Below are 22,626 nucleotides of genomic sequence, written 5' to 3' on the forward strand. Positions count from 1 at the left end.
TGTATGACAGTCTCTAGGTCCATCCACCTCACTACAAATAACTCAATTTCGTTTCTTTCTATGGCTGAGTAATATTCCATTGTATATATGTGCCACATCTTCTTTATCCATTCATCTGTTGATGGACACTTAGGTTGCTTCCATGTCCTGGCTATTGTAAATAGAGCTGCAATGAACATTTTGGTACATGACTCTTTTTGAATTATGGTTTTATCAGGGTATATGCCCAGTAGTGGGATTGCTGGGTCATATGGTAGTTCTATTTTTAGTTTTTTAAGGAACCTCCATACTGTTCTCCATAGTGGCTGTATCAATTTACATTCCCACCAACAGTGCAAAAGGGTTCCCTTACAAAAAGATATATGCACCACTATGTTCACTGAAGCATTATTTACAATAGCCAGGATATGGAAGCAAACTAAGCGTCCATTGATAGATGAATGTATGAAGATGTGGAATATAGTCAGCCATAAAAAAAAATGAATGCTTGCCATTTGTGACAACGTGGGTAGATCTAGAGGGTATCATGCTAAGTGAAATAAGTCAACTGGAGAAAGAAATATACCATACCATACTTTTCATCAGTGCCTCAGCCACCTATGAGGTTAAATGCTAGGTCTGGAACAGGTACATCATCACCTGCACTGCACTCTATTAGTCAAGGTAAGTCATAAGGCAAGCCCACACTCAATTCGAAGGAAAACAGACTCCAACTTTGGAAGTGAGGAGTGGTATGCAAGTATTGGTAGGGAAGAAATTGATGGAAGCCATTTTTGGAGACTACCACACATAGTCGAAAACATTGAAAAACAAAAACATATATACTAACAGAGTTAATCTAGTATAACATGGTAAACCTTGAATTTAACTGACATCATCTCAATTATCAGAAGGGAAAATTTTTAAATAGAAGTTCTGTATTAGAAAGGATAATCAACTTTAGTTGTTGCAACAGGCAATCACTGACATTTCTCAGGCTTAACACCATAAAAGTTTTTCCCTTGTTCACTCAAACCTGATGTAGATTGGATCACCTTCCACTATCTGGTATTTGCTTTATCTGGAACATGTGGTCTCTGGGCAAGGGATGGAGGAATGAAAGACATAGGTCACTTCACAATCAGTAGCAGAAAACTATTCACATGGTCCAAATCTAACTGCAAAGGAGGCTGGGAAAGCACATGAGTTATTTGGTGAGCACTAAATGTCTCTGCCACAGTATATTAACCAGGTACCCCTAAAAATAATTTTTTAAAAAATTAAGGGTATATATGCATACATGCATTTTATCTGGAGTCAGGTTCATATTGACAGGTTCATTTTACCTGGAGTCAGCTCTTGTCATATTCTCAAAGGAATGTGTAACCCTCAAAATATTAAGACCCTCTGTTCTGAAGACAGGGACTCTGGGAGAGAAATTCTAAGAGTTTAAATGATATCCAGTATAATAAAATAAAATGGAGCAGCAGGGACCATGCAAAATACAAACTAATCAGGCTCTGGTAATAGTTTGAATTTAAGAGAAATTATCTTTTTCTGCCAGTGAGATGAATACACTAAACAGCAAATGTGAGCCTGAACCTAGGGGCATGTAAACGGTAGCTGATTTTATACCTAATAGTGAGTACCTCTTACTCCCCTACCCTTATCTCGTCACTCCCTCCTTCCCTCTCCCCACCGGTAACTACTAGTCTGTTCTCTGTATCTGTTAAAGCCTATATATTGGTACTTTTAGAAGGCTCACATGATTGGGTCTGGCCTACCCAGGTGATCTCCATAAGGTAAACTGACTTGGGACTTTAATTATATCTGCAAAATCGCTTCACAGCAGCACCTAGATTAATGTTTAATTCCATAACAAGGGGTCAAGTATCTTAGAGGATCAGCATCTTTAGAATTCTGCCTACCACATTGGGTGATCATAGTTTTTATAGAGAAATCAAGAGGAAGCTTTAAAAACAAAGATGATTTGAAATGTAAAGAGTCTACAAGTAAGGGGGAAAAGTTACAGACGTTTTAGTTTGGAAGTCAGGTTTAGGGTGATCTTGGCAATGCCTTCAAGAAGAAAAGAGAACTTTATAGTTGTGCTGTTGAATGTTCGTTCTCTGGATTGAGAGTGAACAGATCTAGATAACAATGGTCCCATTATTTTTTACGGATTCAGTATTTTTGGTCTTTTTATTATATATATATGCATGTGTGAACAGATACACGACACATACATGTACACGCACACACATGTATTTTCATATGTCCTTGTTCATATATATCATTTTTACATGAATTGATCATTACATAAATTGCTGTTTACATAATTTTTTTCCTTTACAATTCTGCTGCTTTTTCTAACTGAACAATATGCTCTGGAGAGCTTTTTTAATGTTCATACCTATAGAGTGCCTCATTCTTTTTACAGATGCATAGTATTCAATAGTCTAGATCTAACCTAATGTAAAAAATAAGATCACCTATTGATGGTCATGGAGCTATGATTGGTAGCTGTGTGATCTTAAGAGAACTGTTTAACATCTCTTTGCCTCAACTGCTCATTTATAAAACGATGATAAAAATAGTACCTCCCTCATAGGATAGACTTGGTTATGTTTCAGTAATAAACCATTCCAAATCTCAATGGCTTAAAACAGTAACGATCTATCTTGCCCGTGCTTTATGCCCATCACAGGTCAACAGCAGAGCTATGCTCTTCTTAGTAACTCAGGGTTTCCAGTTAATGGAGAAGCCACCATCTGTAATTTTTCCTTTTGCCATGCCAGAAATAAAGGGAGCTCTGAAAGGATTTCAAAATGGCAACTGAATGATCCAGCCAGTAAGCAGCACACATCAGTTTGACTCCCAACTCATTGTCCAGAACCAGTCCCATGGCCTTACCCAGCCAGAAGGGAACCAGGAAATAACAATTATCTCTGTTCCTGAAAGATGGACAGCAGGAAATATTTGATGGAAAGCATTAAAGACCATGACAAGGATCAAACGACTTAATTCTTAGTATAGCATCTAGTTCATAGTAAGTGCTCAGTACATGATAACTATTATTTTTAAAATATCCATCATTATAACAATGCTGTAACAAATATCTTTGCACACCAATATTTGTGTGCAAATGCAAGTATTTACTGATAATAGATTTCTAGAAGCAGAACTGCAAGGTCATAAAATATAGGTATTTTTAATTTTGAGAAATATTTTAAATTGCTTTCTTTCTCCTCCATTTGTGTTACATAAGTTGCCAATGTAATTGGGAGAGGACTCAGGAAGTTTGACTTGTAAGGTCTTTGTGAAAGATTTGATCACTGAGTCAGCCTTAGACTGGAGCTTTGTCTCACTCCAATGACAAGAGGGATGTCCTGCAGGAGGAAAAAACATTTCGAGATACTGCCTGATAAATAATCACTGAGTTCTCTGAAGTTATCCCAAAACAATATGACCCCAGGGTCATAAAAGAAAGGTAAGGCACAAAAAGGTTATATATGTCTCGCACTGGAGTACCTCATGAGTTCAGGTAGCTACAAGACAGGGGGATGAAATTGGACTTTTTTTTTTCTCAACTACAAATATCGGTCTTAGAATTCTACATGCAATCCTACTTTAATCATATGCCTTAGTACGTGATCTCTTTATATCATTTCCAAGTCGAATAGTCTGCAACATTAGTATTATTTTAATTCTTTATTCAACAATTATTGACCATCTGCTTTATGTCTGTCACTGTCAGAGATTAATAAATGTAAGCCTTGTCTTTAAGGAATGCACAGCTATTATAGAAGATCAACTTAAAATAAGTGCCATATACCCATGAAAAGATGTTCAACATCACTAATTATTAGGGAAATGCAAATAAAACCACAATGAGATATCACCTAATGCCTGTTAGAATGGCTATTATCAAAAAGGCAAGAAATAAGTGTTGGTGAGGATGCAGAGAAAAGGGAACCCTCATGCACTGCTGATAGGAATTTAACTGGTGCAGCCACTATGGAAAACAGTATGGAGGTTCCTCAAAAAATTAGAACTACCATATGGCCCAGTAATTCCACTCCTGGGTATTTATCCAAAGAAAACAAAAACACTAATTAAAAAAGATATATGCACCCCTATGTTCATAGCAGCATTATTTACAATAGCCAAGATGTGGAAGTAACCTAAGTGCCCATCAACAGATGAATGAATAAAGAATATGTGGTATATATATATATACAATGGAATACTACTGAGCCATAAAAAAAATGATGAAATCTTTCCATGTGTGACAACATGGATAGACCTTGAGGGTATTATGCTAAGTGAAATAACTCAGATGGAGAAAGAGAAATACTGTATAATTCATTCATTTGCAGAATATAAAAAACAAGCAAAAATCAATCAATGAGTCAGTCAACCAAACAAAAACAAACACACAAATACAGAGAACAGAGTAGGGGTTACCAGAGGGGAAGGGGCTGGGGGGAGGGTGAAATGGGTAAAGGGGATCAACTGTATGGTGATGGATGGAAACTAAATTTTTGGTGGTGAGAATGCTGTAATGTATACAGAAGTAGAAATATAATGTTGTGCACATGGAACATATAAGGTTATAAACCAATGTTACCTCAATAACAAATTTTAAAAAGCTATTACCAAAAATTTTTAAATAATAATAAAATAATAAAAAATAATAATAATAAAATAAAATAAATGCCATATAGAATGGCAAGTACAATAACGTGGCAGATTGTGAACATGGTGGTTAAAAGCATATGCTTTGGAGTCATACAGATCTGTTTGTTGCATGCCAGTTATGCAATATTGAGTAATTTGCTTAGCCTCTCTTATCTTCTCTTTCATCATCCATAAAATGATGATAAAAATAGTGCCTCCCTCATATTATTGTTGTGTTGTTTTTATTATGATGGAAGTGAACTTCACAATATTTTGAAGACACAAAGACAAAATCATCGATTCTTCCTAGGATTGTCAAGGAACGCTTCATAGAGCAAAATTAGTAGGAGTTAGCCAAAGAACTGTACAACAGCATTACATATTTGGAAACTTCTAAGATCTTGGGGATGGCGAAAGGGTAAAGATACAAGGATATGAGGAAATATGAGGAAACAAAACACAAGATGAGACGGGAAAGAGAGGAAAGAAGGTAGACCAGATATTAAATGCAATGCCAAGCAGTTTGGTTTTTAACCCATAGACAATGGAATGTCAAATACTGATCACTTGATCTTTGCTCTGAAATATACTCCAAGTTCTCTATCTCAGTAAGCGATATCACCCTCCAACTAATTTATCAAGCAAGAAATCCACCCATCCAATCCACAAGAAAATCTTTCAGTTCTGCTTCTAAGATAAATATATCCCAAATCCACCCATATTTTCTGCCTTCACTGCCACCACCCTAGTCCAAGACATCATCATCCCTCACTGATTTTGATGGCCTGCTAACTGGTCTCCCTGTTCTTTCTCCCCTAAAATCCATTCTCCACAATGCAGCCATAGTGATCTAAAACATAAATTGGATTATGTCATTACAATGGCATTGTACTAAATTTAGAATCAAATAAAAATTCCTTACATGACTTAGGAGGCCCTACATGATATGGACCCTGACTTCCTCAGCCTCAGGTTATTTCAGCCTCAGGTAATTCTGTTCTAACCATATAGACCTTTCTGTTCTTCATACACACCAGGTTCTTTCCTTCCCAAAGCATCTGTCCACATTGTTCTCTTTGCTTAAAACACTCATCTTACTGTTCACCTGGCAAACTACAAATTTTTGCTGAATGGACAAATGAACAAATGAATTAATCTTCTATATAGCACAAACACATTATCATATTTAAATACATTGGGGTTTGCGGCCAAAATGTTGTTCCCATTTACTGGTCATGATCTTGATTCCTATCAACCAGGAGAAAAAAAAACAGGTTTAAGTGTTAAATGAGATTTTTTTTTCCATGATGAATTTCTTTGATTTGTGAGATACCTAGCAGAGGGAGGCTGTATCAACAGTTGGCCAGAAATATAGATTTGAGAATCAGCAATGTGTAAGTGATAGCAATAGTAGACGAAATTGCCCCAGGAGACATTCGGGAAAATACACTGTCACTGAAACCATGATACTTTTAAGAATGGAATAGCAAGTGTCAAATTCTATCAAAGAAGATGAAGATCCAAAAGTATTTATTGGGTATAGTAACATAGGAATCATCAGTGCCATCATAGATAGTTATTTCAATGAACTAATGGGTTTGGAAACAAGACTAAAAATAGGGTAGGGAGTTGACGGGAGCAGGCAAGGGGAGATATTTGGTGGAGGAACTTGTGAAGGGATATAGCAGCACCAGCAACACCTGGGAACTTGTTAGAAATGCAAAGCTTCAAGCCCCACCACAGACTTACTGAATCAGAAACGCTGAGGATGAGCCCCAGCAATCTGCTTTACAACTCTCGCAGGTGACTCTGATAGTAGCCACACTAGCTTTGGAACCACCTGCTTCCAGTGAAAGGGGCAGATACTGAGAAAAAATTTGAGGAGACTGGTGAAGGTTGGGGAAATAGATGCTCCTTGAATAGGGGAATGATCAAGAAAAACCTTCCCAGTGGCATTAAAAATTCAACTGAGACTGCATATCAAATATCCTCCACAGTAGTAAACTATCACTGTCCTTGTGCTGACCGTGATTAGTGTGGTAGTGATCTTCTCCAGCACTATTTGGAAATCTGTAGAAAGGAATGAAGTCATATTATGAGCCTGGCCCAGAGCTGAAGGTCGGCAGGGTAAGTTTGTGATAAGTGTTGAGAGTCCTAAAAAGAAAGTAGGTTAAGTGTTAGACTTGGGAATCCAGGCTCAATAGAGAGGGAAATGTGATGGGGAATGTGGGATAGACCCTAAGGCAAAGGAAGATTAAGCACCCAGGACTCCTTGGTGAGGTCAAAGATCAGGTTCGGAGGGCCTGAAGGATGGACGAAACTTTCAGAATAGGAGCTATCAAAATGGTCAAAGCAAGTTTAATAATAATAGTAGTAATAGAGAAGGAAGAGTCTAAGGAAGAGAACAGTTGACCCCTGAACAACGCGGGGGTTAATCCTCTTACAATTTACTGTCGGCCCTCCATATCTGGCCTTTGTCATCCGAGGAATCAACCAACTATGAACTGTGTAGTACTGTAGTATTTTCCATTGAAATATATCCTCATATAAGTGGACCCACGCAGTTCAAACCTGTGTTGTTCAAGGGTCAGCTGTAATATTTTTTAGCTTATTGATAGCAAGGCATTGTTATCTGTTAATAAATTGCTTTGTCTTTCCTGTGTTCTGGGTATTTTGCTAAGTACTTTAAACGTTTTAACTCATTTAGTCCTTACTGAGACATACAGAGGTGAAATGTGTTATCCGAAGTCATAAAGATAGGAAGTGGAGAATCCTGGATTCAACCCAGGTCTGCTGAAAGCATGCTAATTACCCCCCAAATACTGTGACTATACAGGTTAAAGCCCAACTTGTGAGGCTAAATTTAGCTTTCACCAACATCACAATTGCAACCACCTAAAAACATTATAGAGCATCTGGATGGATTTGTACCATGCTAGGAATCTGGGCTGCAAAATGAAATATGATGTAGTTCCTGCCCTCAAGGGCCTTACAATTTAGTTACAGTTCTAGGAAAGTAATATAAGATAGTTGCTTATGACACAGATACTATCAGTTAGGTACTAACTAAATACTACCAGCAAAAATTAATTTGGGGCATCACACAAGGACATAATTCTTAAGAGCTAAGAGGATCAAGGAGTTTGTGGGGTGTTACTGGATCTAAAAATAGGTCCTGATTGGTAAAGATGGTGAAAAGTCCACCAAGCATGGGAAACTATGTGGCCAGAGATAGTGGCCACCCTTAAAACCCACTGAGGGCTTCCCTGGTGGCGCAGTGGTTGAGAATCTGCCTGCCAATGCAGGGGACACGGGTTTGAGCCCTGGTCTGGGAAGATCCCACATGCCGCGGAGCAGCTGGGCCCGTGAGCCACAACTACTGAGCCTGCGTGTCTGGAGCCTGTGCTCCGCAACAAGAGAGGCCGCGACAGTGAAAGGCCCGCACGCTGCAATGAAGAGTGGCCCCCGCTCGCTGCAACTAGAGAAAGCCCTCGCACAGAAACGAAGACCCAACACAGCCAAAAATAAATAAATTAATTAATTAAGAAAAAAAAACCCCACTGATATGTGGAGGGAAAAAATTAGCTTTCTGGTTTAGGCAGAAGCAAAAAGTCTGTGTAATAATAATGATAAGTACAGTGTATAGATTAACAAGTTGTAAAGTCATCTACATGGATTATCTATTCTAATCTTCACAACAACTCTGAGAAGTTTCTATGGTCTTCAATTTACAGATATAAAACCTGAGGCTTAGAAAGGTGTAGGACTTTTTCAGAGTCACATTACAAGTAAGGGGCAGAGCTGGGATCTGATTCAGGGCTGATTCCAGAGCCTTAACTACCCTTCCATGTCACTCCTCTGAAGCAATGCCAGCTTGGAGAGCCTGAAAGGTACCAGATGGAGGAAGAGTTCTTCAATGGGCTCCTTCTTCAACTAAGTCAATGTAAATGCATGTTCAGTAAGTGCATGATGGTACTAGTTGAAAATTTGCCTGAAAATCCTCAATAACAAATATCTTCCATTTCTTCCAATAAAGTGACTTGCAGTTTTTTCCTCTTACTGTAGGATTTCTGACCATTCTGCTTCTTTGTCTTCTCCTTTCACGGTTTCTGCCTTGGTTTTCAATTTAAGTTTTAGAAACAATGAATTACATTTTACACCATAATCGCTTTTGTCCCTTGTCCTGTAGCAGGATACAGAAACCAGAGAGATGCTTCAAAATGACAACGGCATTTCCAAAATGACAAGAGTGCATTCATTCAGAAATCTGTGGTATGCTGAATTGAACGGAACTGCTCTCCTCAGGGGAATAAGAAGATAAAAGGGGGTCACTAGATATGACCTAAAGGGGGAATCTGATTCACATCTGTAACAAGCAGTAGCCACACTTGTTGATCTACCATTGAAAACTGAGGCCATGGAAGGAAGGCACAAGGCAATTACTGATACAGAAATAGACCATTCTAGACAGCTCTCCCCCTAGGTCCTAAAGGAGAAAGTCCTTCAAAAAGAGCATTTTCATCAGCAAATTTTAGGCAATTAAATATCATCTTTAGCAGCTTTATATATTAGCAATTTAATGTATATATATGAATGTTGAAGTCTTTAGAGAAAAGGGAATGAGAGTCATACCAAAACTAAGCAAGGCAACACACACACACGAAGTTATACTGAAGTAGTAAAACTGTCCAGGTTGTAATATAAATCATAGCAAATCAGATGGAGGTAAGAGGTTAGACCTAGTTCATCCCTACATGTTTGCAGGACAAGACACTGAGTGGTTCATTTTGTCAACAATGGTAGGAGGTGTCTGCCACCATCATATTTCCCCTCACATATGCATTTCCCTGTTGCCAAATTATAACTGGTCTGAGGATCCAACGAGGTGTAATACTTCATGTGTGTATGATTTTTCAGAGAGAAAAACACACTACTTCGACAAACTTTTCCTTGACTCTTGTTCATTAGTTATTAAATCCTGAAAATATTCTGAAACAAAACAACATTGTCATCCTTATCTTTCCAAGATCACTGCCATTACCCTAAACTAGCACCCATGCTCTCACACCTAATGGTGAGCACATTGATCTCCTAAGTGATATTCCTGCATCTTGCCCATCCTACACATTGCTGGCCAAATACATTCAACAGTTACTGAGTGCCTTGTATGGGTCAGGCACTGTCCTAGGCGCTTGGGATCCATTAGTAATCAAAACAAAAATCCCTGGCCCCATGGAACTGATACTCTAGCAGTAGGAGATAGACAATGAAAAATACGTATGATAAATAATAAATTGTAATGTGTGTTATAAGATGATAAGTGCTGCAGGAAAAAAGAAAGAGGAAGATACATAAAATCTTCCCCAAGTAGCATTTTTTCATCATGCTCTTCTCCCCCACTGTTTATCAGCTTTCAGTGCCTCCCTGTTATATGTTTAAATGGAAACTCTTCAGCCTGTCAGTGGCTTCTGTTATCTGTCCCACACTCAGGATTCCACCACCAATTTATCCTCTATCCCTCCCCATCCACAATTTCCTGCTCTAGCAAAGTCACCAAGGTTCCAATAAGGAGCTCACAACAACAATAATAGCAGATAAAATACACGCGCGCTTACTATGTGCCAGACATTGTGCTAAACTCTCCACGTGGACTACTTCATTTCACCCTCACATCCTCACGCTGCCCAGTAAGGTAGGTATTATTATTATCTTTATTTTTCAGATGAGGGAATTGAAGGATGGAGAGTAACTTGTTCAAGGTCACATAGTTGCATAAGTTGCCAAGCTCATGTTTGAACCCATATCTGTCTGACACCTGTGCTCTTCACTGGTATGCACTGGATTTTAATGATGACCTCAAACCACTGGACTAGAGCAAGGTTTGGCAAACTTTCTTCTGTAAAGAGCCAGAGAGTAAATATTTTAGGCTTTGCTGGCCATATGGTTGTCTGTGAGGACTACTCAGCTCTGCCATCGTAGCATGAAAACAAGCATAGACAATATGTCAACAAATGGGCATGACTGTGTTCCAATAAAACTTTATTTATAAAAACAGGTAGCAGGCTGGATTTAGTGAATGGGCCCAAAGTCTGCCTGCCCCTGCACTAGACTGAATACTTCTACTCGTCTGTGAGCTCCATAAGGTCGATGATCAGGTCCTATGCATCTTGGTAATCCCAGTGCCATCGACAGTGATTAGAAACTAGGCCCAGAGTCCACACAGTTTGTAAGTAATGGATCTAGGATGCTGATCTAAGCGGTCTGACTGCAAATCTTATGCTCCTGACCAGCATGCTAGCCTGACCCTTAATGATTAAATAATATCAGACACATAAAGTTCATACAGAGTGCCTGGCACAATAGTAAGTCCACAAAAATAACAGTGGTTATCATATCATCATCTAAAAAAGAAGCACTTAGGTACACAATAGTGAGGGCCATTACTGCCAGTTTAAAGACAAAATAATGACAAATTTTATTCTTCCAGCTTTATTGAGGTATAACTGACAAAATTGTATGTATTTAAAGTATACAGTGTGATGATTTGATATATGTATGTAATAGGGAAGAACAAATCTGACTTCATATTAGATCTGCTTCTTTTACTTTAACCTTTGTTTTCTATTGCTTTTGCTACAAGTTAATCACTAAAGGGATGTTGCCTGTAACTTAAAGTATACATACTGGCCCATCTCTGGGAACCCTGCTCCCCATGCCTGAAGGTTAAACAGCTAAAATATCTTTGTTCAGCTCACAGGAAACATCCTGACCCAGCCCACCCGTGAATGGCTACAGCAAAGAAGAAATTAACACATCCCCTCCAGGACTCCGGCCAAAACCAGGAGATATTTGCAACAATTTACGGCCTTTTTACTTTACGTCTTCAGCTCCCCCTTTCTTTGTTCTGTAAAAGATACTAGCATCCAGACCCCAGTAAGATGGTTCTCTGGGACACTAGTCCACCATCTTCTCGGACTCCCAGAGTTCCGAATAAAGTCGTTATTCCTTGTCCCAACACCTCATCTCCTGAGGTATTGGCCTGTTGTGCGGGGAGCAGAACGAGCTTGGAGTCACTAGCATGTATACATTATGAGATAATTACCACAATCAAGTTCACTAACACATCCATCACCTCACATGGTTACCTTTTTGTGTGTGTGGTGAGAATGCTTAAGATCTACCTCTTAGCAAATTTCAAGTATACAGTACAGTATAATTAACTATAGTCACCATATTTTACAGTAGATCCCCAGAACTTATATGTCCATCTTGATGGGTGATACATTTCCGAACATCCACAAAAGACCAGGAAAATGTGACAGCAACATCCATCCTTGACAGTACTTCAACAACAGAATGGGATTAACCTCATTCATAGACACCAAGTTTTTTGTGGGTGTGGTCTAAAGTATCTGGCACTAACTCAGGGTTAAGTCAGGGTCTTGTCATCTTAGGAAGCAGAAGAACAAGACCCAGAAACCAGGCCAGGGCCTTCAAAGCTTCTCTTGGCCACAAGATGCAGCATGAATGGTTATCAGAGTAAATTGGCTCCTATACACTCTCTTGGGGCCTGGCTGCTACTTGATAAGCCATGATCTGCCTCGGTATGAATTCCAGTTTTGCCGTGGGTTCCCATCTTTCTGCTTGGGCACACAAACAGCCTCAATATCAACTCAGTCTGATACCCTCTCCTGTGAGAATGCTGGTCCTGGCTCCTCTGTAGAACCCCTCACCAGGGCTCTCATACCACTGATAAGCAGACACAATCAGCCTGCTTCTTTCCTGCTGTCCTCTGCTGCCTTCCGCCTGCTACATTCAACTGTCAATACTAACTCTGCTGGCCTCAGTTGAGTTGTGGAAGAGAACGTCTCTGGATTGCAGCATCCCAGAATATTACACAAAGTTTTGTTTATTTGTTTGTTTTACTGGCAGGGGAAAAACAATTATCTTGCCTGTGACACTGATCCAGAATCAGAGGAACTCCTCAAATGTTACTTTCTGTAAGTATCTACCCATGAGCCAACTCACTTTTTCCCTTTATCCTATAGGATAAAGTATATGTTCAAATACTGTTATATATATAATAATTTCCAAAGGTGTGCATATATATATATATATATATATACACACACACACACACATTCTGTAAAAAAAATTATTGCCCCCCAAATTGGTACCAGCAAGAAGAATATCGCAAAACCTGTATATTTCCCAAAGAGAGAATGTCCCCTCCACATTCACAATAAAGCCCAACACCAAAGACCATGAGGGAAACTCCTGTAGTCAAAACTAGGTTTTCTAACTTGTTGCAACAAGGAAGACTACACACCATGAGCAATCATAGGGTGCCGTGAGCAGAGAGAGTCAGGGTGGTATATTCCTTTGCTAGGGCAACCATTACAAGTGCCACAGAGTGGATGGCTTCATAGAAACTTATTTCTCCCAGTTCTGGAGGCTAGAAGCCTGAGATCGAGGTGTCAGCGGGTTTGGTTTCTTCTGAGGCCTCTCACCTTGACTTACCATGACTGTGCTCTCCTGCCTGCTGTCTGAGTCCTAATCTCTTTTTATAAGGCTACTGGTCAGATTAGATTAGGGTCCACTCTAAAGATCTCATTTTAATTTAATCACCTCTTTAAATAGAGGATCTCCAAATATGCTTACATTCTGAGGTATGGGAGGTTAGGACTGCAACATAAGAATTTTGGGGGGGTGGAGGGACAATTCAGTACTTAGCAGATGGAAATATTTGGGCTTGTGCTGCATAATTTTAGGGAGAATTTAAAGAAATGGGGATCTGTTCTGGTAGCATTCAATATGCTATCAGGAAACAAGGACAATTCTGCAATTTAGGATCATAAGTTTTACCCAGGAAGTAGAAGAAATGATTTGGGGCTAGAGGTGCCATTGGTAAAGTGGTTATATTACCAGGAATGAGAAGAGTTTAATTATTTTTTGTGGTTACATAGTATTCTTGCTTTTTGTCTGAGTTTAGTCCCGATTACTGAGTGGTCTTATTTTTTCTCTTATTTCATCAAGGTCATGGAGTGATCTCTTTTCAAATATTGTTGATATTGTATGGAATTGTTTATTTCAGCAGGGAACACCATGGCCTAGCTATTTAGCAGTAAACACCATGGCCTAAATTTAGTTACCAGGCCTGCTACCAGCTGTCAGCTGTTAGGGATGTTCATTTCTTTCTTACTCACTTTCAGATGTGGCAATGAAGAATAATGAGCAATAAAGAACACTGCAGAATGTATAGATAGCCAGGGGCCACTGAGAGTAACAGAAAGAAGGAATTCCTCTGAGAAAGCAGAAATAGGGGCTTATCACCGAAGTTTCTTCACTACCATGGCAGGGAAATCTCACAATATCTGCCCAGCAGAATTCCATCATTGCTCTAGATCAGTAATTGCTGAATGTTTCCCAATTTTCCCTTTCTGAACGGGATTTCTCATTGTGCTCACCCTTCCCTATCCCACCACTGGGTACTGTGAGGTAGAGGTACTGATAATTCAGCTTGTCTTTTTAGGTCATAGGTAGTCAGAACATAAGGAACTATCTCAAGATCTGACTGAGCTAGATTTAGTGACTACATGAGATTTTCGGGTGTCTCACTTAAAGAGGTCTCAGATGTGTGCTATGTGTGAGAAGGATACAGAGGAATATTTCAACCAGAATGGCAAACATGGCAGAGACTGTTAGCAATTCACATAATAGTAGATTACATTTCCGAACCTCATTGCATCAACTGTGGTTATATGAATGAGATCTAGCCAACAAAATGTGAGAGGAAATAATGGGTGCCATATTAATCCCTGCTGCATTAGAATCTCTCAAGTGTATTCATGCTCGCCTCCCACCTCCAGCTGATTTGAATAGAAGTTACCAAGGAGACCAAGGAGGCCAAGTATGATGATGGCAAAGTCTTTGCCAGCCTGGAATGATTGTTTGTAGGAGAACCAACCTCCCCAACCAGAAACACCCCTTTACATGTTTAAATGAACAAGAAATAAATCTATATTTTGATCAGGCCATTATACATTTGGCTGTATATTCACTACAGCAGCTGGAGGTACCCTAATCTCAGCCTTATTTAGCATAATTATTGACTGATGAAATGGTTAGTTAGTTGTTAGTTGACTGCTATACTAGAAAAAAGTAATATAAACCCTTAGAAGTACATAATTCTTTAGAAAGGTACTTTTTTTGCTTGCATATTTAACCATACCTAGGTCACATCCCTCTGGCACCAAAAAAGTCACCATTATAGAACTACAAAGTGTCTTGGCCCTTGGCTGTCCTAATCATCATAGATGTCACTGCACAGGGGAATGCCATCAAGTATATCACTACTAACACTCCTTCTACCACTTGGTTTATGTGTTTTATCCAAAGTTAAGATCTCTCCTCTTAGAAAATTCATACTTCTATGTATGTTGCCTTGCATCTTTCTTGGAATCAGACACTGGATATTCATATACTTGCATATTTGCCTTTCTTGTTCAATTCTTCTCAACATTCTACATGACCTCTAAAGTTTTCCCCCAATAATTCCGAACCTTCCTATTCCATATTATTTTTACTTATTTGAAACCATCCATGGTTATCAGTAGAAGGCTTTGAGTTCAGCAATCAGGTTAACAATCCAGAAGCAGTATGGTTTGGAAAGAATACATGCAATTAAAATGGTACAAGAAGCAAAGAGTATCCAGCTACTTCTCACTGACTACTGGAAGCAGAAGGCAGAATAAGACACTTTCACTCATGTGTCACGACATACACACAGGTGATCTATATTGATTTTCACGGTGAAATAAGAAACATCTCCAGGTAAAGCAAGTCACTCTGGGTATTTGCTATCTGGTTAGAATGCACTTTAAGACTGAGGGAAACACTTGAGCAGTGACTTGGGACATCTGTAGTTGCCTAGTCCTTCTCCGAAGGACTTAAGCTATCTTCCAACTTAAGAATGGAGATTCCAGAGTGATGTCAGCAACATGGCTGAACAAGATGTCCCTCATTTGCATACCCCCTCGACAAAAATTTGGTCCCCTCCATGGACAAAAGTGCCCTTGTGGGAGCTGTGGGACCCAGCACCATACACTAAGGGACCCAGGAGGAGTCTCGCCCACCCACTCATTGGGTAATAGGTATACAGACCTCGGTCCTGGCTTTGGACCCTTCAGCCCCTCCTGGTCATGGTCCGGGAGTCCCTGGAGAACACTATCTCAGGCGCTCAGCCACAGATGAGAGAGTCTTTGTGGAAGTCAAGGTGCCCAGAGGAAAAGTTGCAGCACATCGTTGGAGGAAAAATTATCTGAGTTTGGACGCACGGGAGTGGGTAAGAGGAGCAGCTTGACTTTGCTAGCGGCACAGCTTAGTGCAGAGAACTCTTTTCAGCTGTGATTTCTTCCGAGGAGAAACGTGAGAGCATGCGATGCTGCCAAAGAGGCCCCTTTCTCTCTCGCCCCATCCAGAGTTTGAGTCCTGAACTGCAAGACTGGGGTTGGAAAGACGCTAGGAGAGTGGCAGATCGGACTCTCCAAGGGCATTAAAGGGAAGTGGGTCCGACTAACTGCATCATGGGTTCCACCAAGAAGCCCACCCACAAGCCACTGGGAACACCTTGTCCTCAAATACCCTCAACTGCTCCTTGGGCACCCTCAGCACTCCACACGCCTCATCCTAAGTGTCAATCTATGCAGGAGTGGGTAAAGATGTGCTATGTATATACAATGGAATATTATTCAACCACAAGAAAGAAGGAAATTCAGCCATTTGTGACAACATGGATGAACCTTGAGGGCCTTATACTAAGTGACATGTCAGAGAAAGACAAACACTGTATGATCTCACTTATATGTGGAATATAAAAAAGTCAAACTCATAGAAACAGAGAGTAAATTAGTAGTCGCTAGGGACTGGGGGTGGGGGAAATGGGGAAATGTTGATCAAAGGGTACAGACTTCCAGTTACAAGATGAATAGGTTCTGGGGATCTCAAGTACAGCATGGTGACTGTAATTAACAATAGTTATTGTATAATTGCACGTTACTATGGGAGTAGATCTTAAATGCTCTCACCACACACGCGCACGCACACACGCACACACGCACACACACACACACACACACACACACACAAAAGGTAACTATGTGAAGTGCTAGGTGTGTTAACTAACCTTACCATGGTAATCATTTCATAATATGTAAGTGTATCAATCATCACATTGTACACCTTAAACCTACACAATGTTATATGTCAATTATAGTTCCATAAAGCTGAAAATAATGGAGATTCTAAATTTTAATATCACTTTTTAAACAATCAGTACAATCTCCTCTGCTCCCACTCCCATTTCTGTTGTTTTCTCAGAAATATATAAAAACATTCACCAAAATATTTTTTCCAAAGCATTCCAAAGATAGCTTTTAAAGAACAGAAGAAATTAATGTATTTGTCAGAAACATGGCAGCTTATAGATGTAAGTAATTTTGACACTATTCTTTGTTACCAAAGTTTGAGAATCTGTAATGTTAATGAATGTTTCACTACTCTCTGTCTGTACCTCAAAACTAGAGCTGTGATAGAAACTAGCATCCTGAGAGACTGCAAACAGAAGAGCCTCCATCTGCCTTCATCTTTTAATTTCTTCTTCTAAGGCTCTCCAAAGTTACTCTCAATAATACACTCGGACATAGAATTACAAACAAATAAGAGCTAGGCAGGACCTTAGAAGTCACCTAGTTTAATCATCTTTTCTCTTTTTTTTTTCATTTCCTTACTTTTGTTTTCTTCCTTAACACCTGAAAAAGACTTTAGCTAACCAAGTAATTAATGAGAGAACCAGTAAGATATTATGACCATTTCAAAAAACAATTACAAAGCTAAGAGATTTACAGGAAATTTAACCAAAAAATTTAGGTCAATGTCCAAAAGGTCATAAATATTTAAGGTTATATATTCTATTTAAGAAAAACAATTTGCATTTGTACTGGAAAAAATCTACAAGTTAATAAGAAACTTCACTAAGTACAGGACCTTTATTTAAAATTAAACAGTGAGTATATCTAGAATATGGGTTATATAAAAATTATTGTAAAGAAGAGCCCCAGGGTTGAGCTCTCACCAAGGTGAGTAAATCATTAATTATTTATGGATTCATGAAAAATAATTTGGAAGTAGTATAGTGTAGTAAAAAAGATTATCTTAAAACTAGTTCCGGATCCTTTAAGCACTCACTAGTTAATTAACTAATTAATTAAGGAGTATCAAGAATAAGTGAGTAAACAATGAGATAAGCTAAGTTCATTCCCCGACACAATGCTTGCTCCCATCTGATATTGAGAGGATGTGTCTTATTTCCAAGTTTCAGAAGTTTTTTTCTGACAGTACTCTCTCTTGCTATCATAGTCCCCACAGATTATTTTTAAGGAGGTTTCCCTCAGTAGGTTAGGCATGTTTATTTCTAATAGGTACAACAAGAATTCTATTTAATCACATAGGCCTCCTTGATTTTGTTCTGCAAATGTAGAACACCAACTATGGCCCCCAAGTTAACTTCTGTCTAGAAGTTTACATAAGAAATATTGAGTTCGATTTTATAAAAGCTTTTTTTTTCTCCTTACCAAGGCTATGAAACCAAGCCCAAGATACACTCTGCACCAGATTTCATGTACAGTACCTATAAATTTAGGTTAAATCCTCTCTTTTTCAGGTCCCCCAATTTTGATAAAGTCCCTGACCTGTCAAGAAGTGACCTTCTTTACCACCTGTGAGTTTGGGACCCTCTAGTCAGATACCAAGCCAGTTTGCTTTGTAGGCATTAACCCCATATACATTTCTTAACAGTCGGCTTGTCATATCTGATTAAAAGAGACTCTCTCTCTCAAATATGGCACTCCGGGTAGGGCCTTGGTTGTACAACTGAGTTGGTCTATTATAACCTGGTAAAAAGGAGGACATATTCTTGACTACTCAGTGTCCTGTCAGGGTTGAGTTTTTCCCATCTGGATGTTGGAAATAGGCACTATTACCAGCCCTGTGTGAGCTTCAGGCACTGTTATCTCTGATGCTACCAGATAGTTCTTTCCCCAACCTCAGGTAATTTCACACAAGTGTCTATCAGTACTATGTTGAATACTCATGGAAGACTCTCCACAGAACTTCAGAATTCTTTCTCTGTGTAGGTCTCAGAATAATTCAGTCTTACTGTGTTTTCTTTACACATATATATAAATGTGGTCTATGGCTTAAAGACTTGCTGCTGAAGGAAGTTTTAATCATTACCTCAGAGAAATTCAATTCCTTTTTAAAAAAACCAAATACCATTACTTAACAGATATATTTAGTAAATAAATTAAATGCTTACTTAACTGCTCAGATTCTGAGCATTTTAATGGTAATTGCTATGCTGTAGATATTAATCTAGTACATGAACAGTTCTCCCCACCCCCGCTTTTTTTTTTAGTATTTCTCTAAGATGCTCCACTCATTTATGCCTATCATTTCCTACACTATTGATCTGAAGAAGAGCTTGCACCTTCTATCATAGATAAGACTCTTATAAGGGAGAGAGGAAAGTTTCAAGCACTGGGGAGCTTGTGTATTTGAGTGTCTGTGGGGAAAATTCAGCAGGATTGCAGTGTGGGAGGAGCATGAGTATGAGGGTGTGGCGGAGTGTGTGTATACTTACATGTGCACCAGAATGTACCATAGCCATGTGATGAAGAGCCTTTTGCATAGTTACATATCTGAGGGAATGAGATTTAGTATGGCTGTGTACCTATGGGGTCTCCTGTGTGGTTCTGTGTCTTGTGCAAGAGAACTAGACTTCTGTAGGGTTATGCAAGATGGTGAACTAGGCTGCCATGAGGAAGCTCTGTGGAAATGGCAGGCGAGGATGGATGGAAATGTTATGGAAAAACCCAAATGAACTTTTTGGCCAACCCAATAGATTGCATGGTAACAATGAACAGGCAGAGCTTCAGCTTCTAAACTTCCATAGAAATGAGATTTCATTCTACCTAATTTGAATTCAATGACCATGTCCTCAAAGCCCTTTGTTCTAGGACAAATTCTGAAAAATAAATGAAGATTACAAAGCATACCACCAAAACCTCATATTTGAAAATGCTTAATGTTTCAAAATTTCATTTTGAAGTAATGTTTATGCTGCAGCAGCATTTAAATAAAATTTGGATGACCTCTAAAAACACCCAGAAAAACAAATGAAGTATTATGAGCAAAGAGCTAAGAAGTCAGGAACTATTTATTTAAATACGATTTGGCTGTGGAAGCTGACTTTGCTTGCCAAATTCAAGAGAGCCTATCTTGGTAGCTGCTTTGCTGTCAGATGCAGTACTTCCATGGATAAATAGAAAAGCAAAATTAGTAGGCAGAGAAGGGTCATTTTAAAAAGAGTCCATCACTCCCGTTATTTCTGCATGTCTAATGGAAAGAAGCCCAGATCAAATTCATGACCCAGTTGGAGAATCATGTAAAGATATTCTTTTAGAGGAAAGACTCTGGAAGGTATTAGAAAAGAACCCAACAAATGCCCAATTGCTCATTGTGTGTGAGCCCATTCACCAAACAGTTCCTAAATACATCTTCTCAGTGTGCCTAGCAAAGTACTGAGAGCAGAGTAGGCAGAAGTTGGGCAGACATATGAACCTTATCCTGATGCTCAAGTGGAGAGATATCCAGCATATATAAATGAGGCAGCATTTCATCCTGAAGAATGTGCCATGTTTCCTGTTATCCACTCAAGCCCCAGCACTATGCTATGCTCGGCATAGGTGGTTCAGCATCAAAGAACCCAGTGGTAATACAGTATGACCTTTGCTTGCTATCTGCATTGAATTTTGATATTAAGACATTGCTTTTCAGTGATGTATGAGCAATATTTGCCTAAACATAAACTTATACAAAGTTCATTCAACAGTTATTAGATGAGTATTATGTTCCAGGCACTGTTCTAGGACCTTAAGATAAAATGGTAAACAAAATATAACAAGATCCTACCCTTCTAGAGCTTATCTTTTAACTGATAAGCTGAAGAGAGAGAATAAACAATAAACATAATAAGGCAGCCACCTAATATGGTAAAAGATAAGTGCCATGGGGTGGGAGGAATGACGGACTGGTTAAGAGGGATCAGGAGTACCGAGGGGGCAGGTTGGACACTTAAATAGGGAGGACAGGGTAGCCATCATTGAGAAGGTGATATTTGAGTGAGGACATGAAGGAGGCAAGGGCGTTGGCCAAGGAGATATGTGGGGAAAGAACACTGGAGAAAGGGCATTGCAGGCAAAGAAAACAGGTAGAAGATCCTGAGGTGGGAGCATACATGGCCTGCTCAAGGAACAACAAGGTGGCCAGTGGGTTGGAACAGAGTGAGGGGACAGTAGGAGATGAAGGGATGAGCGTGGTAGTGGTACAGATCATGTAGGGCCTTAGGGGTCATGGAAAGGACATTGAAAGAACGTTGTAATATGGGGGAAAGGACACTGCACCTGGAGTCAGAAAGATCAGGTTCACATTCTGAACTATACATTTCTAGTGGTATAACTTTAGGCAAGTCAGCTAATTGTTCACGGCCTAAGTTTCCTCAGGTCAGCTCAACAAATATTTTTGAAGTGCTTCCTCTGCATCAGTGGATTCAGAGACGTGAAACTTCCCAAATGGGAATCACCCATTTGGCCAAGAAGTCTACAGATTCTTAGGGAGAGAAAACAAGGAAACTAACAGGTGCAGTAGAGAACAGTGAATAAAACAATACAAGTGAAAGATAGTGAGATAGAGGCAGGGGGAGTTTCTCCTGACCACCCAATCACCACCCTCATCCTCCTTCTCTATTACATCAACCTGTATTCTTTTCTTCATGGCACTGATCACAATCTGAAATTCTTATATTTTTAGTTTGGTTTATTGTCTCTCTCTCTCCTCACTACAAAAACGTCTCAATAAGCACAGGACTCTTTTTTGTCTGCTTCACTGCTCTATTGTATCCCAAATGCCTAGCACAGGGTCGGGCACAAGGTTGGCCCTCCATACTGTGAAAAGAATGACTAGAGAGTATATAATAAGGGAAAGAGTCACAGAGTAGGGAACACTTCAACATTTAAATAGAGTTCAGTAGGAAGCAGCTTGTGCAAAGGCAGAGGGTGTGCTTAGCAAGACTCACGCATCAACAATACAGGGGGATAATACCAGTTCTCTCATAAAACGGTTATGAGAATTCAACAAGATCATGCGTCTGAGTGGTATGGAATGGCTCCCCATAGTTGCCGTTGGAGCCATGCGGAGAATATTTGTTGTAGATGGATTCACCTGTGTGATGCCAAGAGACCTCTTTGATGGAACTGTTATACAATTGCCTAGATACCTGTGTCATTTAATGCAGCTATTGTATCAGCAAGAAAAATTTATGAACAGGTTGTTGCTGCCTTTTAACTTTCCAAATGGGTGTCCAAACCCTGATTCTCTCTTTGTAGTCTCCTACTACTTCAGCACCACTGGGATAAAACTCTAATAAATAACCAAAATCACTCCTCTCAAGGGAAATGCCATTCCTGCAGTCCATGAAAGATAAATGTTGCTGTAGCCTTTGAAAGAAGTCACCTTTATGAAAGGTCTATTAAATCAATATGGGGGATCTTCAGGGTGAGAAAAAGAAGGCCAACAAGGGATTTTGGCAGACTCACACATACCAATCCAGAAATGTTGTAAAACAGTATACACATAATGCCACCAGAAGTCAGGAATCAGCATTTACAATGCAATTGGGATCCAGCCTTCTGATGTGCTCATATGATTTCCACAATACTGTTTTTAATTTAAATCAAAACTGACAGTTGAAAAGATTTTCAGAAATCTCTGCCCATAATAATGCTTTTAGTGATTCATTGCATTTAGTGTTAGAGTAATGGGGCAGGAAATGAGATAGGAAAAAATACGCACAGG

Source organism: Eubalaena glacialis, chromosome X (genome assembly GCF_028564815.1).
Source record: "Eubalaena glacialis isolate mEubGla1 chromosome X, mEubGla1.1.hap2.+ XY, whole genome shotgun sequence".
Lineage (NCBI taxonomy): Eukaryota > Metazoa > Chordata > Mammalia > Artiodactyla > Balaenidae > Eubalaena > Eubalaena glacialis.